General features: G+C 36.9%; 2 protein-coding genes across 3 annotated transcripts in view; one reads left to right on the plus strand and one right to left on the minus strand.

The window, feature by feature from the left end:
- The window catches only part of Taf8 (TBP-associated factor 8), a 670,932-nt gene that overhangs the window by 434,860 nt on the left and 220,193 nt on the right, over positions 1-15,879 (plus strand). The gene's annotated exons all lie outside the window — the stretch shown is intronic.
- LOC137624900 (carboxypeptidase B-like) overlaps positions 1-15,879 on the minus strand; it is a 233,338-nt gene that overhangs the window by 206,323 nt on the left and 11,136 nt on the right. The window lies entirely within an intron of this gene.

Consider the following 15,879-nt stretch of genomic DNA (forward strand, 5'->3'; position numbering starts at 1 on the left):
CTTTACCTTGATCCAACATTAGAAAATAGACTTCAGGATGCACATGGTAATCCTCGTCAGCTAGAATTAAATGACTTGCAATTCTTAATAAACCAACATCCTCAACCCTTTATATTGATAGGGGACTTTAATGTCAAACACACCCTATGTGGAGAACAACGTTGTGATCGATGGGGTTTGATAATAGAACAACTGGTTGACATGAATGACATCACTTTAATGAACGATGGTTCCCCTACAAGACATGATGTTTACCACAGTTCTGATTCAGCCATAGACCTCACTATTTTTTGCTTTTCATCTTTGAGGTTAGATTACCTATGGACAGTAGACCCAAATGATCATGGCAGTGATAATTGGCCCATTCACTTGAAGTATATAAAAAATATACGATCTCCATGTTTACCCAAATGGAAGGTGGGGGAAGGTGACTGGGGATTATTTAATAAATCCACTGAAATTTATCGAAAGAAAAATTAATTCCAGAGTTCAATACAAGCATGCGAGTATTTAGTGAACATGTTGTGTGGGGCCATGCTCTCCATACCTCAAACATCAAGTAAACCTCAACGTCCTGTAGTTTCTTGGTGGAATGATGCCTGTGCTTTGATGCAGAAGATAGCAAGACCTTGCTACAAGAGATATCGTAGATACCTTTGTTTAGCCAATAAAATAACATAAAGAAGAACTCTTGCTAATCAAAAGAAAACTTTTAAGCCGGCAAGGAGAGAATCATTTATTAAATACATAAGCGAATTGAAATATAATTCCCCTCTCATTAGTCTGGAATAGAATCCGAAAGTTGCAAGGGAAATTTTGTCCATCTACCTTGCCTATATCGAAATTGATGGTCTCTTTATATCTGATACTAGAGAAGTAGCCGAAGAGTTTGGTAGGCTTTTTTCGAATAATCTAGTGCCCTACACTATCCTGCAGCATTCAGGGATATTAGAAACAGTACTACGGTTGTTCCTCCTGTTAGTACAAATTTAGAGTCTTACAATCTTCCTTTTACCATGGAAGAATTGGATAATGCAATTTCATTGTCTTCTCCAACATCTCCTGGGGAAGATGATATTTTATACTCCATGATTTTTAATCTACCAAAAAGTACAAAACAATTTCTTTTAGATATTTTAAATAGTTTTTGGACTTCAGGAACTTCCCCTAAGTCGTGGAAAATATCGATAATAGTTTGTATTATAAAACCATTAAAGAGAGTTTGTACCTCCCAAAAAATTATAGGCCATTTGCTCTTACTAGTTGTGTTGGCAAGATTTATGAGAGAATGGTCAATATTCGACTAGTGTGGTATTTGAAATCAAAGAATCTTTTATCAAACAGTTTGGATTTAGGAAAAATAGAAAAACCATTGACCCTTTGATGTTTCTCACTCGAGAAGTCTAGAATGCCTTTGCCATGCAAAACCAGACCATTGCAGTGTTCTTTGAGCTAGAAAAGGCCTACGATACTACCTGGCGAGGGGTATCCTTAAGCAACTCGTTGATTGGGGTATTGTGGGTAATATGTTTTATTGTATTCAAGATTTTTTGTCTGATAGGTACTTAAAAGTGAGAATTGGCTCGCTTATTTCATCAGCTTATCCTCAAGAAGAAGGATTGCCTCAGGGAAGCGTTCTTAGTCCAACGCTTTTCAATGTAGCTATTAACGGTCTACTTGAACAAGTTCCTGTTGGGGTGCATGGTCTGGCTTTTGCTGATGACTATGCTATGCAGTAGTGTGTAGTAAATCATCAGCTGTTGAAGCATGTCATAAAATCCAAATTGCTATTAATGCTGCTACATGTTGGGCAAGTGCTAGAGGGTTCAAATTTTCTCCAGAAAAAAACTAAAGCCATACATTTTTGTCAATTGAGAAGAATGGAAGAGATTCCTACGCTGTTTTTAAAAGATGCCATTTTACCATACGAAGATAGCATAAAGTACCTTGGTGTTTTATTTGATAAGAAATTAACTTTCTCTCAACATATTAATGAGGTAGTATATAACGTGAAACTTAGACTTAACATGCTTAAAGTTGTGTCTGCTTTCAACTGGGGAGCTGATAGAACATGTCTGTTGAGGATATACCAGGCTTTGTGCCTAAGTAAAATAGATTATGGATGTCAGATATATGGATCTGCATGCAAAACCATTTTAGAAAAACTTGATGTGGTTCATAACATGGCTTTAAGAATTTGCACAGGTGCATATAGGACATCACCTGTTGATAGTTTATACGTGGATTCAGGGATTCCTCCCATTTTTATTCGTCGGGAAGAGTTGGGTTTGAGGTATATGTCTCGTGTTCTTACCTCGAAACTCAACCCAAATTCTAAATTCGTAAAGCAACCCTTTGATAGAGCACCAATTAGGACTAGGTTGCCCAAACCACTAGAAGTAAGATTAGAAGCCTCAGCTATTGACGTTGGATTACTTCCCCCTGCAGTGGCTGAAATTACCCCTTCAAAATATCCTTCTTGGAATAGGCCTAAGATAGAGAATTGTCCAGTTATGGATAGTAAAAGGAACAGCTCTGATGAACAGTTGAGAGCTAGTTTCCTATCTCATGCCTCTGAGCATGATGATGCTTATCACATTTATACAGATGGTTCCAAGGGTTCTGATGGTGTGGGTTGCTCTGTAGTGACAACTGAAAATATAATTAAAAAAAGGCTTCCGTCAAGTTCCTCTATTTTTACGGCAGAACTGTTAGCAGCTTTGACTTCTTTGAAATTAATTTTTTGTAATAATTTTTCTAATAAAATTTTTACCATTTTTACCGACTCATTGACTGTTTTATTAGCATTAAGAAGTTTAGTCTCTTGCCATCATTTGGTGCAAGAGATACAAGATTGGTTTTATATTTTAGTGAATAGGAAACATTTTACGATTAAGTTTGGCTGGGTTCTGTCCCATGTTGGAATTGTAGGAAATGAGAGAGCCGACGTTGCAGCTAAGGCTGCAAGTAGGCTTAATCACATTTCCAGCATGGGTGTCTCAGTATCAGATTTTAAAAGTAGTATTAGATTTTATTGTAGAGACAAGTGGCAGGCCCACTGGTCTGATTTAAACAATAATTTTAAATTAAAGTCAATTAGGCCTTCTGTCCAACCATGGTCACATTTACAGGTGGACAGAAGATCTAGCATTGCTTTAACACGTTTGCGTATAGGGCACACACATTATACTCATTGGTATCTGATGGCAAGTGGGGCGGATATGCTGGCTCCTTGCTGCCCTGCTTGCCAAGTAGATATAACCGTTGAACATATTTTAGTGTCCTGTACTTTTTTTAGATGTCAATGTAGGAAAAATCATTTCATCAATATGTCCCTTGGGGAAATTTTAGGTGAGACTGCTCCAGTGGAGCAGGTTGTACAGTTTTTAAAAGAAATTGATATTTTTTATGAGTTATAGATCTATGATTTTATTGTGATTTTAAATTTTAACCTGTTGGTTTTATTGCGATCCTAAATTTTAACCTGTTGGTTTTATTGTGATTTTAAATTTTAACCTGTTGTATAGATTTATTTGAATTGTTTTACTTTTATTTATATACTAATAATCCATTCTAAAAGATATATATATATATTCGCTGAATGGCCTTGCGGCTCCAGCGTTTGGCTTCGGGCCATAAATTTCATAAATCAATCAATCTAATTGTTGAGGAGGATGGTGGACCTCAACTTGAATTTCTGATTTGTTCAATTTACCTTCCAGTTGATCAGAAACATCAGCAGACAAGATATCATATTTATTTGAAGTCGTGACTTTGATGTTTCTTATGGTAGGAGGCGAGAGAGATGGAGGTCTCTCTCTTTTTCGATTAAAAGGTTGTAATCTGTCATGTTTTTGCACCTTCCCCACTACAGGTTCACCAGGTAAATTGGTTTCAAGCGGAACCTCCATCAGATCAGGCAAGGACACGGTCTAAGAGAGGTTTATACTATTGTTTGGAATGGGAGTAGTTGGTTTTTTAATAACTTTCAGATTTTAAGTATCTGTTTTGATTTTTCTACAATTTCTGGATATAGATTTTCGATGGGACTTTCAACCTCTTTAACTACTTTCATTTGTTTCTTTATCTTAGAAGTGAAGATATAATTTTCGTCTGTGTGCTTTGGCAAGTTTTTCTTCAGAACCATTGAAAAAGGTTGCCCTGGTCTTATTTGCTTTTCAATAGCTCTTTTACGAGCCTCTTTAAAAGTAACCCTTTCCATGGTCCTAATGGCCTGGATTTCTTTTTCAAAAATAAACTTTACAGCTTTTAGATGTAGCTGGGTGTGCTTCCCCACAATGTATGCAATTTAGATTTTCTATGCATACTCCATGACTTTTTTTTCCACAGTTGGCACAAACAGCTGGCTTATTATTTAGTCTTTCCTTGCATTTCTATCTTGAAGGGCCATACATTAGGCAATGATAACATCACATTGGTGAAGGGATATATGGTTTCACCTTCAAAGATAGCCTACCAGCTTTTATAACATTTGGCAATCTGCATTGATCAAATGTTATAATCAAAGTAGCAAGAGGAATACGTTGTTCTCCAACTCTCTTTCTCATTCTGACTACTTTTACTACCTTGATTTTTCAGTTCATCCTCAATTTCTTTTTCCTCTATATCCAGCAATTCTGGAGTATATATCACACCTCTACTCTGGTTGAAAGTAGGGTGCGAAAGGCATTTTACACTATGACAATCCAATGTTGTAAGTGTTTTTAACCTCTCACCTTGTAATGGGGATAGTGTCTCTATCAAGAGACTTCCATTTCCCTGGAGTAAAATTTTTGGCTGCCCTCCACATAAAGTAACTATTTCCCTGTTAGCTTTAGAAACTTTTAAATGCTCATTTCTTCCATTTTCAAATTCTAAGATGAAGAATTTTTCATAATTCACTACTTCATAGTGACCAGGTAATATTTCTACTTTTTTATATTTTTCTGTAGTCATCATTTCTCTCTCTCTCTCTCTCTCTCTCTCTCTCTCTCTCTCTCTCTCTCTCTCTCTCTCTCTCTCTCTCTCTCTCTCTTCTTCTTCTTCTTCTTCTTCTTCTTCTTCTTCTTCTTCTCTAGTGTTTTCTTATCATTCTTTACATAATGTGAATAAGGTTCCAATGTTACATTATTAGAAACCGAGTTGGAGCTGTCTATACCGAATTCCATGTTTGTATTTGCCAGGTCGTCAACAGAGGGGTTGGTTTTTTTTTTTTTTTTTTTATAAAAGAGCAAGCCGGATTATCCACTTCTTATTGGAGGATGTCAGTCCTCCTATCCCATGTGGCTCAACACGAGAAGAGGTTTCAACGGGGACCAGTCCTCTATTAAAGAGGGGCTACCTCTCTTAAGGTGGGCGCACACATTTGCTGGTAATGGGTGACGCCAGGCATTGGAGTCACCGGTGGGAGGGGCTAACCACCTGACAAGAGAGGCAGCCCCTCTCTAATAGATGACTGGTCCCCGCTGAAACCTTTTCTCGTGTTGGGCCACATGGGATAGGAGGACTGACATCCTCCGATAAGAGGTAGATAACCAGGCTTGCTCTTTTCAAAAAAACCAACCCCTCTGTTAACGACCGGGAAAATACAAACATGGACCTTGGTACAGACCGCTCCAACTCGGGTTCTACTATTGTAACATTGGAATCTTATTCACGTTATGTAAAGAATGCTAAGAAAGCACTAGAGAAGAGAGAGAGAGAGAGAGAGAGAGAGAGAGAGAGAGAGAGAGAGAGAGAGAGAGAGAGAGAGAGAGAGATGATGACAGTACAGAAAGATATAGAAAAGTAGAAGTATTACCTGGTCACTATGAAGTAAGTGAATTATGAAAAATTCATTTTAGAATTTGAAAATGGAAGAAATGAGCATTTGAATGTTTTTAAGCTAGCAGGGAAATAGTTACTTTATGTGGAGGGCAGCCAAAAATTCTACTCCAGGGAAATGGAAGTCTCTTGATAGAGACACTATCCCCATTACAAGGTGAGAGGTTAAAAACACTTACAACATTGGATGGTCATAATGTAAAATGCATTTCGCACCCTACTTTCAACCAGAGTAGAGTGTGATATATGCTCCAGAATTGCTGGATATAGAGGAAAAAGAAATTGAGGATGAACTAAAAAGTCGAAGGAGTAGTAAATGTCGTCAGAATGATAAAGATAGTTGGAGAACAACGTATTCCTCTTGCTACTTTGATTATAACATTTGATCAATGCAGATTGCCAAAGTTATAAAAGCTGGTTGGCTATCTTTGAAGGTGAAACCATATATCCCTTCACCATTGCGATGTTATCATTGCCAAATGTATGGCCATTTAAGACAGAAATGCAAGGAAAAACCAAATAATAAGCCAGCTGTTTGTGCCAACTGTGGAAAAAAAGTCATGTTGTATGCATAGAAAATCCAAATTGCATACATTGTGGGGGAAGCACACCCAGCTACATATAAAAGCTGTGTTATGTTTATTTTTGAAAAAGAAATTCTGGACCCGATGGAATTCCATATGCAATGATTAAACATGTGCCTTTAAATATTTAAGTTATTAATTTTAAGCATTATTAATAGAATATGGCATGATCATAATTATCCTAGTGTTTGGGAACTAGCCATTATTTTAGCCTTTTTAAACCCCAGTAAGGACAAGTTTTTATCAGCAAATTATAGGCCAATTGTATTGACATCTTGTTTATGTAAAATCATAGAGAAGATGGTCAATGTAAGCCTGATGTGGTACCTTGAAAAGAAGTGTATTTTATCACCCATTCAATGTGGATTCAGAAAATGCACTCAACGACTGATATGTTGATACGATTTGATTCCTTTATTTGTGAAGGTTTTGCTTCCAAACAACACCATGTGACAGTCTTTTTTTACCTTTTCAAGGCATATGATACCACATGAAGATATGGTATACTTAAAACAATTCATGAGTTTAGATTAAGAGGAGAGCTTCCACTATTTATTCAGTCATTTTTTTCACATAGAGTTTTTCAAGTGAGAGTTGAGAAACTATATCAGAGTTAATGCCAGGAAGAAGGGTTTTTTCAGGGTAGTGTGCTGAGTGTAACCCTCTTCGCACTAGCAATTAATGAGATATCCTCAGTCATTCCCCGGGATGTTCTCTCAACATTATTTGTGGATGATCTCTCTATATCATTTGCTGGAGCTAGAATAGCAATTGTTGAGAGAAAAATACAACTCTTAATTGACAAAATTATCCAGTGGGTCGATATGAATGGATTCAAGTTCTCGACAAGTAAAACTACTATTGTCCATTTCTTTCGTATCCGGGGAGTATATTCAGACCCGGATATATTCATCAAAGGTTAACGGATCCCAAGTGCAAGTGAAGCTTAATTTTTAGGGTTGATATTTGATTGTAGACTTACATGGGTTTCTCACTTAAAAGCGTTAAAAGCTAAATGTCTTGAGGCTCTGAATCTTTTAAAAGTATTGTCCCATACATCATGGGGGGCAGACTGCAATACTATTCTAAAATTATACAAGGCCTTGATTTTTTTCCAAAATTAGTTATGGATGCGAAATATACTCCTCAGCCATCCCAAGCCAGTTAAGAATATTAAATTCTATACATCATGCTGGTATTAGATTGTCCACAGGAGCATTTAGAACCTCACCTATCACAAGTCTCCTTGTTGATGCTGGGGAGTTGCCTCTGGACCTTTACCGAATGTCTGTTATTATTCGGTATTGGTTTAGATTGCAAAGACTCCCTAATTCTTTAGCCTTTCAGACTGCAAGCCTTGTAAGGCACTCAACATACTTTGTGTTGCATCGAAAATCTCCTCAACATTATGGCTTTCGGGTGAAACTATTATCAAACAATCTTGATATAATTAGAATTAAGGTGCTTCCATTCAAGGTATCATCAACGTCTCCATGGAAATTACCTGATTTATCTTTTTTTAAATACCTTATTGGAGTTAAGAAGAATATGACTGACTTAGAATCCAGGTCTCTTTTTATGAAATATGTTGCAGAACATAGGGGATCGACTTTTATATATACTGATGGCTCCAAATCTGATGCTGGCATTGGATTTGGAGTACATAGTAATGATTTTAATTGTAGAGGTGCACTTCCTCTAACAGTTTCCATATTCACTGCCGAACTGTATGGCATACTAACCGCTATTGAGAAAATAACTTTGGAAAAGGAGGGTAATTTTACAATTTTTAGTGATGCAAGGAGTGTTCTCCAAGCTTTAGAAGTTTTTAATTCTAGTAACCCTCTAGTTTTAAAGATTTTAGAATGGTGTTTTATTATTGGATGTAGAGGTATAACGGTTCGATTTTGTTGGGTTCCAGCACATGTAGGTGTGTCTGGGAATGAGAAGGCAGATTTACTGGCGAAGAATGCGGCATCTGAGTTGCCACCAAGAAAGTATCCCATTCCGTGTAATAATTTCCTACCTTACATCAAGAAAATGGTTTGTAATTTATGGCAACAGCACTGGGATAGTCTAGATGGCAATAAAATGAGGGAAATAACAAATATCATATCACCATGGAGGTATAACAAGATGCCCCGAAAATGGGAGACGACTCTTTGTCGTCTCCGTAATGGTCACACTCGGTTGACACAAGTTTCTGCTGAAGGGCCAACACCAACCGTATTGCGACGACTGTTTAGTACCCTTAATAGTGAGGCACTTGTTGACCGAATGCCGTAATTTTGATAACTTAAGAAATAGACATCTGTTTAAGGCTCGAGGGGAGGGTGGCAGGTTCATCCTTGCCAAGATTCTTGGACATGATGTGTCCTACTATGCGAGCGGCATTTTTAGATTTATTTCAGTAGCAGGTCTTCTGAAAACTATTTATTTTCTATATTTATCGTTTTAATTGAATATTTTTTTAATTTTTATACAAAATAAATGATATCGGGGTGAATGACCTTAGATGTCAGGATGCCAGAAAACCTTAAATCAATCAATCAATCATAACAATTGGCAACAGCATTGGTATAGTTTAAGCAAAAATAAGATGAGAGAAATTGTGATTGTTATATCCCCTTGGAGATATAATGGGATGCCCTGAAAATGGGAGACTATTCTTTGTCGTCTCCGCATTGGTCACACTCGGATGACACAGGAGTTTCTGCTGGCTGGCCAACACCAACCATATTGTGACAACTGTTTAATACCCTTGACTGTGAGGCATGTGTTGACTGAATGCGCCACTTATAGCACAGAAAGAAATAGATATCTCTTAGAGGCTTGGGGTGAAGATGGCCGGTTCATCCTTGCCAAGATCCTTGGACATAATGTGTCGTACAATGATAGTGGCATTTTTTAATTTATATCAGAAGCAGGTCTTCGTAATGCTATTTAACTCTTATAACTATTTACTTTCCTGGTTTTATTTGAATATTCTTTTAATCTTTATTTATAATAAACGATATTGGCGTCAATGACCTTTGATGTCAGGAAGCCAGAGAACGCCAAATCAATCAATCGATAAATTATGGATGATCTCTCAATATCATTTGCTTTAGCTAGAATGGCAATGATTGAGAGAAAAATACAACTCTCTATTGACAAAATTATTCATTGGGCCGATATGAATGGATTTAAGTTCTCGACAAGTAAAACTACTATTGTCCATTTTTGTTGTATCTGGGGAGTACACCCAGACCCGGATATATACATTAAAGGTCAATTGATACTATGTGTAAATGAAGCTAAATTTTTAGGTTTAATATTTGATTGTAGGCTTACATGGGTTTCTCACTTAAAAGCATTTAAGCTAAATGTCTCAAGGCCCTGAATATTTTAAAAGTATTGTCCCATACATCTTGGGGGCAGACCGCAATACTATTCTTAAATTATACAAGGCCTTGATTTTTTCCAAAATTAGTTATGGATGTGAAATATATTCCTGAGCCACCCCAACCGGTTAAAGATATTAGATTCAATACATCATGATGGTATTAGATTGTCCACAGGAGCGTTTAGAACCTCACCTATCACAAGTCTCCTTGTTGATGCTGGGGAGTTACCTCTAGACCTTTACCGAATGTCTGTTATTATTCGGTATTGGTTTAGATTGCAAAGACTCCCTAATTCTTTAGCTTTTCAGACTGCAAGCCTTGTAAGGCACCTAACGTACTTTGAGTTGCACCCAAAATCTCCTCAACATTATGTCTTTCGGGTGAAACAATTATTAAACAGTCTGGATATAATTAGAATTAAGGTGCTTCCATTCAAGGTATCATCAACGCCTCATGGAAATTACTTGACGTATCTTTCTGTAAATACTTTATTGGAGTTAAGAAGAATATGACTGACTTAGAATCCAGGTGCCTTTTTATGGAACATGTTGTAGAACATAGGGGATCGACTTTTATATATACTGATGACTCCAAATCTGATGCTGGCATTGGATTTGGAGTACATAGTAATGGTTTTAATTGTAGAGGTGCACTTCCTCTAACAACTTTCATATTTACTGCCACTGTATGGCATACTATCCGCTATTGAGAAAATAGCGTTGGAGAAGGAGAGTAATTTTACCACTTTTAGTGATGCAAGGAGTGTCCTTCAAGCTCTAGAAGTTTTTAATTCTAGTAACCCTTTAGTTTTAAAGATTTTAGAATGGCTTTTTATTATTGGACGGAGAGGTATAACAGTTCGATTTTGTTGGGTTCCAGCACATGTAGGTGTGTCTGGGAATGAGAAGGCAGATTTACTGGCGAAGAATGCAGCATCTGAGTTGCTACCAAGGAGGTATCCCATTCCCTGTAATGATTTCCTACCTTACATCAAGAAATTGGTTTGTAATAAATGGCAACAGCACTGGGATAGTCAAGATGGCAATAAAATGAGGGAAGTAACAAATATCATATCACCTTGGAGGTATAACATGATACCCCGAAAATGGGAGACGACTCTTTGTCGTCTCCGTATTGGTCACACACGGTTGACACAAGTTTCTGCTGAAGGGCCAACACCAACCGTATTGTGAGGACTGTTTAGTACCTTTAAGAGTGAGGCATTTGTTGACCGAATGCCCCAATTATAATAACTTAAGAAATAGATATTTGTTTGAGGCTCGAGGTGAGGGTGGCAGGTTCATCCTTACCAAGATTCTTGGACATGATGTGTCCTACTATGAGAGCGGCATTTTTAGATTTATTTCAGAAGCAGGTCTTCTGAAAACTATTTAACTTCTATAATGACATTCAACTTTTATGGTTTTAATTAAATATTCTTTTGTTTTTTATATAAAATAAATGATATTGGCGTCAATTACCTTAGATGTCAGGATGCCTGAAAACTTTAAATCAGTCAATCAATCACAAGTATGGCATGGATTGACAAGAATACCACACTCAGGGGTGATAAAATTATAAAAGATATATTGTATGAAGGCTAACACTCAACTTTCTCAAAAATTACAAATCAAAATCGGTAAGCTATACTTATTTGATCAGAAAAATGGCTTGCGGAGGTCAATATCAGGAGAGGAATCTTCCAAGGGGGCTCACTGTCCCCACTACTTTTCGTAGTAGCTTCCCATGACAACAGTCCTGGAACTTTGGTACCAACTGAAGAAAGGAGGTCGTAGAATAAACCGCTTGATGTTCATAGATGACATCAAGCTGTTTGGGAAAAATACTAAGGAAACATACATGCTAATCCAGATGGTAAGAGTTGAATCAGGAGACATCAAGAAGGAGTTTGGTATAGAAAAGTGTGCTCTAGTTAACATAGAGAAAGCAAAAGTAACATGGATGGAAGGGATAAAGTTGTCAGATGAGATAATAAAAAGAGAAGCAATAAAATGCCAAGAGATGAAGGAAAAGATTAGAAGTGAATACATGCAAAGAATTGAAGCTATAAAGTAGTCGAAGCTTAACTTTGGAACTTCGTAAAGATCTTAGTACAGTAGTTAAAGCTCTCCATTAAAGTCTCTGTAGAGAATATCATACAATGTGGCAATAAATAGTATGAACATCAACCTCAAGCTGTGGTAGAAAGCTGCTCGAGTACAAGAGTGGTACAAGCACATCAACCAGACGTCACTCTGGTCGACAAGACAACTAACAAAACAAAACTCAGATATCACAGTATCGTGGGACTCAAGAGTGGAGGCTAAGGGGAGAGAAAAAAATAGAAAAGTACCAATATTTACGAATTCAAGGGAGAAAGCTATGGAATATGCAAGTTGAAGTGGTGCCAATAATCATAGGAGCACCAAGACTATTCCTAAGTCACTGAAAAAGAACCATGAGGAAGTAGGAGCCAGTATTCTCTCAGGACTTGTGAAAAAGAATGTGCTACTTCAAACAGCACATATAGCGAGAATAGTGATGGATTCCTAAGGAAAGTGTATGTAACCCTGAATCCCACACTATAAACCACCAGTTTTTGTAGACTGTAAATGATAATGATAGTAATAACAATAATAATTTTGAAAGTTAACATCAGCAAGGCAGAATTTTCATCCAAGTATGCCTTAAGACCAAGCTGAAAAAATTACTCAAAGTGCCAAACTAATCAATTAAGGTGTCAGCCTAGATTAGTCAATTTAGTTAACAAAGTAAAAAACTTTGAAAAAGATATCCGGCTGATGCTCTGACTTTATGTAGGTATGCCTAATGAATTGTTGAAGCCAATCAAAGTAATAATTGTATATTTTAGACATTATTTTACCTTAAAGGTGCTCTTTGTTCCTGACCAAAGAGTTGAACCCAGGTATAATCTCAAAATAACAAAATATTGTAGATTTCTTTGGAATAAAGCCAAATCATTATCTTCTATCAAATGATTACTAAGGAATTTCTTTTTGTAATGGGGAGAGTTAGCTACACAGGGTGGATAACTCTGGGGAAGATATGTGATAAATAAGTATAAGTTCTGGAAAGACATCTGTACAGTATGCTAAATAATGTCTGGAACATTATGTCTAATACAAACTCTGTGGAAGCTTAATGAAGAAAAACATTTCTGGTAAGTGAATATACTTTAAGTACTGACCTCCATCAATGAATACAACGTTCTTCTCTGTGTTATCTCCGATATTGTTGGTCACCCGAACAAGGTATATAGGGCGCATTTCAACACTTTTTCCAATTTCCTTTACTCGGACTTTGTTTGGGTACTCGGCTTCCAGGCTCTCCAAGTAACTCGTCATCTGTGGCAATCAATGTTTTGAAATGACTAAGAAAACCTCAAAAATTACTCAGTATTGTTATAGTCCGACCATTCTAAAATCAAGGGTTGGGGGGGGTTGGGTTAGTCGACCAGGTAATGTACCCAAGTACAGTACATCGTTAACTAATTTAGATCAAAGTCATTACAGATAGGTAAACACACACCCCAATACAATGTAAACTTAAATATCTTAGCATATTAAATGAAAGTAAACTTGTAAAGGATAAGGCACTTGTATAACAATAAAGATATGGTGTCGTACAAATTTTACGATTGACTGGAACACGGACTCAGCGTTGCTGTATATATGAGCTGTGTGTAATGAATAGGTCATTTTGGTGGGAGCTAATAAGCAAGTTTGAGATCTAAATCAGACAAGTCACACGACTCAATTGAGAAATAAGCCGGCAACTTTTTTTTTTCTTTTTTTTTTTCCTGTACTGTTTACAGACCGCCAGTATACTCTAATATTAACTTTCTGTGTTGACACTAACACAATGTTAGCTAACCAACTTGCTCACATCTACATAAACTGGCCAAAAAATTGCCTTCAACTTAAGCCAGTATTCTCTGCTAGAAAAGCAATACGGAGGAATTTTCGGTGATATTTCAAAGGCAATCAATTGAACATCTACAGGTACAAGTAAGACAGAGAGAGAGAGAGAGAGAGAGAGAGAGAGAGAGAGAGAGAGAGAGAGAGAGAGAGAGAGAGAGAGAGAGAGAGAGAGAGAGAGAGTAATGAAAATTATTGTCAGTGTGTATGCTGTAATTCAGTATCTCACTCACATCACGTACTTTATAAAAATAGGTGGTGTTCACACAGACCTACATTTCATGCATGACGACGCTCACATAAAATCTGGCGCTTCAATGACGCACCTGTTAAGTAACGCAGACTGAAACATGACAAATCGTGTGGGGGGGATATCCCCGGCTTGAATCATCCTCCCCCCCCCCCCTACAAACCTTGATTTTAGATTGTGTAACTTTAGTACATGTTTAAGGCAAGATTGACTATAGATTGAACTATAGTATATGTTTAAGACTTGGTACTCTCATATTATTACAGAATTTTCCTGAGAACTATTTTTGTCCTTTTATTGCATGTGTGAATCGGGCTGTTAAACTTTATTTTTAAGAATCTATATTTTCCATTTATGAATTATAATCTTTCTGTGCTGATATCTAAACATTCAGTAATCTAATAAGATCAATAATTTACAACAGTTTATTGAGAAAGACATCAAGAGACTTAATTTTAAAACGTGTAGGAATGATTAGTATTGATATGTAAAATACTCACGTCATCATAACTCATGTAAGAGTCGAATGCGATGGAGGATCGTAGTACTTTTCTTTGTTGCTGCTGACGTGTCTCCAACTGCAATATCCTTTAGTGAAGAGTTAAATGTTTTGGTTAAAAAGATACATCATTTCTTTTCTTGTATTCAGAAGACTTCTACTGACTCGACCAATTAGATTAGAAAATCTTGATATAGTGTATTGTATAGGTACCCTGACACTTGCACGACTTTTTGCCACGAATTTGTCGTGGCAAGTCGTGACATTTTGTGGCACGAACTGGAAGATAAAAAAAAAAATACCTCAGAATCAAAGCTGACCTGTCCACATTGACACGAATTGGTACGACGAATTCTCCCATAGTTTGCGCACTTTCCGCATCGTCCCGATGAGTTCGCGAACAGTTCTCGCATAGTTCACGACCCGGTCACGAAATTTTGTCGTGACCAAAATTTTTAACATTTCAAAATTCTCGTCACGACATGCCACGATGTCATGACGGGTTTACGAACACTTCACGCCAGTTCACGACAAGTTCACGCCAGTTCACGACTCGAGTCGTGACAATGCGTGCCACAAATTCGTGCAAGTGTCAGCCTGGCTTATGTTGTATAAGGTACTGTATAAAATGTTAACTTGATAATGGGTTATTGGGAAACAAGAGCCAGCCAAAACATCCCCCTTACGTCACTCACAGAGAGATGGCTGGCTGTTGACAGGAAACAAGGTGAGACCAATGAAGACAAAGTAAACAGGAAAACTGCTGGCTAGGGTGTTTTGTTTATATCCGTTACACGCACCTTGGCATTTTGGTTTCCTGCGTGTTTGCACATGTGATTATTAAATATGTGCAAATGGAGTTGCCTGTTTATAAAGAGGTGTACGTATAACAAATGCACTCACACCTATATATGAATGAAACAATTTACTTATAAAATGATGCTCATGGTCTAACATAAACATAGACACTAATATCTATTATTTCAGCATAGGCACTCTGTATGATATAATTATTCATGGAAGAGTAAAGTAATAAAGAAAACAAATCAAGGGCCTGGTAGTGCAACATACTAACCATTATTTGCACGGTAATATCCTCAAAACAAGAACAGGAAATCTCACAAACATTGAAAAAATTTGCAAACTTGTGATCTTGATAAGAAAAAGGTTATTAGCATAGTGTACCTAAAATAGGACTAAAACCCCAATCAAATGTGTAAACCTTCCTCTGGAGGCATTTCTGTTATAGGCCGTCCAAAGATTTTGAAATAAATAGGCTAACAAGGCAATATCAAACAACCTACAAAACACAGTTCTAATTATACCAGAGTTTTGATTAATCTCCATATGGAATTATAATAACATAAATAGAGGGTCTTTTGAGAGCTTAACCTATTTT

This window comes from Palaemon carinicauda, chromosome 31, assembly GCF_036898095.1.
Source record: "Palaemon carinicauda isolate YSFRI2023 chromosome 31, ASM3689809v2, whole genome shotgun sequence".
NCBI classification, from domain to species: domain Eukaryota; kingdom Metazoa; phylum Arthropoda; class Malacostraca; order Decapoda; family Palaemonidae; genus Palaemon; species Palaemon carinicauda.